This window comes from Platalea leucorodia (assembly GCF_965183815.1).
Source record: "Platalea leucorodia genome assembly, chromosome: 6".
NCBI lineage: Eukaryota > Metazoa > Chordata > Aves > Pelecaniformes > Threskiornithidae > Platalea > Platalea leucorodia.
The window spans coordinates 75,019,002-75,023,047 of record NC_138828.1 but is presented as its reverse complement, the minus strand read 5'-3'; positions in this window follow the sequence as shown (position 1 = coordinate 75,023,047).

Genomic DNA, 4,046 nt, shown 5'->3' with positions numbered 1-4,046 from the left:
TGAATTAACTAGTTACTTCTAAGATGAGAAGTAAAGACAAAGATGAATACAAATAAGTCAATACCACAGGATCCTTTCTTACAAAAAAAAAATAGAACAATTATGGCCAGGGACAGGCAGGTGCAAAGGCTTACATTTTGATTCATACATTTTCCTTAGCAGAATAATGCCTCTGAATCAATACTCCTGAAAGTCAGAGTCAGATTTACACAGGCACTCGGTTTGTTCCACACTTTGCACTCTTCTCCCAAGCTCTGGCAGAGACCACTGGAAAACATGACAAATGCTGACAAATGCTGCAGATGTGTTGACATTTCTTCTGATACACATTGTCACTGACGGATATATCATCTGGCTGAAAGTAGCAAGTATTTTTAGAGATGCTATCATTTACATTATGGATAATGTTAATTTATTAAACCTGAAAGAAAATTTAGAATCAACTGGTTCTTCATTATTTATGTTATTTTTTTATTTCTTCTTAGTTTACAGTAGTGGTAAACTGGTTTATGGTTTATAATCAGCTTTTAATCAGTGTGCCTGTAAAACTGGCATTGGAAGAATTTAAAAATAGCCATGGCTGTAAACAGTGCTAAGAATATTGAATTAATAATGAATGAAGTGGTATTAACTGTAGTCAAAATATAATCTTCCTTGCTGTCTAGGGACAGTTTGAAAAGAAGAAAGAAGACAAGCTGAAAGCAATACATGGTGGGAGTGAGAGTCAGCAAACCACAGGAAAATCCCCCCCAATCCTCTCCCATGTGATGCTGAGCAACTTTCATTCCTACCACCATCAAGTGGTGCAGAGCCTCCTGTCACCTGATGGGAAAACACTTGTCAGGCCACATTGCAGGGCTGGACGGCTGCTGGCCAGTGTGGGACAGTACCTTTAAATATCACCAATGTCATCCACTGTAATGGGTAATTCATCCATGGGTCTGCCCGCAGGCTCGCTCTTCCATTCATTTTAAAATGATAGGTGTCAGATCTCCTGCCCTACAAAGCAAACTTCATTATCTACAGCTATTAAATGACTGTTCCCTGGCAGTCTGTGGGTTACAAATTTCTGGACCGAAGCCTACTGGTTGGATAGGTCAGGAATTTGTATTTGAAGGTTGTTATAAGATGTTGAAAACTCTTTGCACCCTCTGGCAAGTAGAGGCAGAGGGACTGGATGTTCAGCACATCTTTTTGAGTTACATGCCCAGTGCAGGGCTTCTTACAGGTGCATGGGAAAGGATGCGATGATCTTTGTGGTCCTTTCTGTTACTATGTTCTTATGTTCTCAGATGAAAAAGAAATCTGATTTCTCTATTTCTTTCCTGTGGAATCTTAATAGGTAGTAAGAAGTACTAGTGGAAAGCACTGTTATATTAACAGACAAAAACTTCGTACCCAAGGTGCAGAAGCAGCTAGAAGAATCAGAAGTAACCCACATGGCAGAAAAGCATTTATGGGAGGGAAAACAGGAATGGTGCAGAGGGACTGAGTACAGAAAAAAAATGTTAAAATTATACTTTTTCAAGAAATGTGCCAGCACTTTATCCTAAAAATATTTAAGAATAATTATATACAATTGCAACTGCTGTAGTTGCTATAAGTTACTGTATGTTTACAAAGAGATGAGTCTACAGAATTTGTATTTATTAAGATACTATCTGCAGTATAGCAAGTTTGGAAATTCCTGACCAACAGAAGCTTTACAAGATGTCAAAATGACCTTGCCATGTCTGCTTACATGTTTGTTCTTCCACTTCGAAAATGCCACTTCACTAGAGAGATGCTTATGGTTTTATATGTAGTCAATGAGCTTCTACAATCCAAATCACAGTCTAAAGCACTTTCATGGCACCCTTCATAACAAACGCCACAGAGTTTATGTAATGAATTTCAGCAGTGACCCCATCACTTCGCCAGTGTTGTATAGCCTGAGAAAAGCTCTGAAGTAGCTTGTGTTTTATTAATGGGAATTCAGACAGGGTCAAATTTACTTCCTCAACATTGAAAACATTTGATTCCCAGCATCTAGAATCCACTTTCTAATTCCTAGCATTTAGAATCTACTTTTCACTGCATATTGAGCAAACAGAGTTCAAACATAAAATAAAATAAATAATAAATAATAAAAAAAACAAAACAAAACAAAACAAAGCCAAAAAACCCCCAAAAAAACCCACCTGAAGACTTGACAAGCCATGTAAAGTTTTTATCCACAGTTTTCGTGAGGCATGAATCTCAAAAGAGAGACCATGAGAAAAAGCTGCTACCTGAGCCAACACAACAGGGAAGCTAATTTAAGTGTGATAGACCCTCTTGCTTTCTCCAACAACTAAAGTTAATCTTATTGTAACATTTGTTCGTTACTCACTGACTCCTGGAAAGGCCTCATGTCTTCAATATGAAAAAAAAGACAACATGAAAAAAAGGCAAACCAAACCAAAACTACTTTAAATTGCTGCCCTATGACTAACAATATGTATTTTCCACCCTTCCTTCTTCCTGACATCTTAGGGATACTTGTCACCCTACTCACCAGCAATGTTTTTCAAAGTTATATTCATGTTCTGAATGCTGACTTTAGACTTTCACCAAAACCACCTTAAAAGAGCACAGTTTTTTTTCTGAAACAGGATGAGAATAGATAAGATCTCTCAGCAGTTTGAGGCAGCTCACCTAACCTTCCAGTGTATCTATAATTCAGCACCCTGCAAGATAAGATGAATTTTGACAAATAAAAATAAATAATGCATGCTTTCAGAGAAAAAGAAAAGTGTATGGAACAAGAAACAGCATGTTTATGAAAAAATTAACAAAAGGAAAAAAGGGGGGGAAAGATTGCTTACCAAATATAAGAAGATATTGAATAGTGTAAGTTCAGAATCTATTCATAGCCCAGTAATTGGGATAGTCCTTACTACACATAAAATTTATGTTAGCAATAGTAAGAAATGTTGTATTTTGTGAAAATCTAATCCTTGCCCCTAGCTGATGCAAAATTCAGCCTGAAATTGTTACCAAAGAATCTGAGCTAAGCTGATCCTTTTGCACTCTCCCAGCATGTTTCTGACTGCTGGTCAAAAGCCAGTGCTAAATTCTTACTATTAAACACCAGATTAATCCCAGATAAACACCAGAAATAGATGTATTATCTTAAAAAAAAATTACTGAGTGTTCAGAATTTAAACTGTTGCTAATATACAAGAAATCAAGCTGATTTGTCCTTTGTGGAACTCCTTGACTACTATTTTATCTGTTTTCTATGAAAACTCTCTACATAATGGATGTGACTTTTAAACATTAGCAGCATATTCAATGACTTATTATTATTCAGGATTAATGCAGATGTACTCAAAAGGGAAATTAGCACGTGGTACCTAGCCCATGTAGTTTATAGTCTAATGTGGACAGATGAATATTTCAAGGGTATCAGTCAACATTTTCAGATGTAGACATATTTTTCATATTTAGTTTGCTGAAGCAAAGTAAACAAGTGGTTAAGATTTGTATAGGGATCTGTGTACTGCATATAATAAATCGTAAAGTCCTCATTTCAAGTAAGCGCAAAGGATATAGTTTCTGCATGAGGACTGATAAAATAGATCAGAAGTCTATACATTGGAAAAGACATGACTAAGGAAGAAATACAACAGGAAAATATATTTCAGATGGGAGGGAAAAAGTAAACAGAGTATGGATGTTCATTGCCACGTCCTGTAAAAAGACTAAGTAAGCCTAAATTAAAAGAGCAGATGGCAGGATTAAAATCATCTGAAGCAATACCAAAGGAAGCTGTGGAGCTCCTTGTCACAGAAGAGCTATCACAACTGCTAAAATTTTGTCTTGATTCAAGAGGAGATCATCTGAAAAACTTGATCTAGCTGAAGATGTCCCTGCTCATTGCATGGGAGTTGGACTAGATGACCTTTAAAGGTCCCTTCCAACCCAAACTATTCTATGATTCTGTGACCTAAATTCATCAAAGAAAACTGCATTAGTAGGTCTTAAGGAAAAAAGACAATGCAAATTAGAGATTAGTCTGCAGG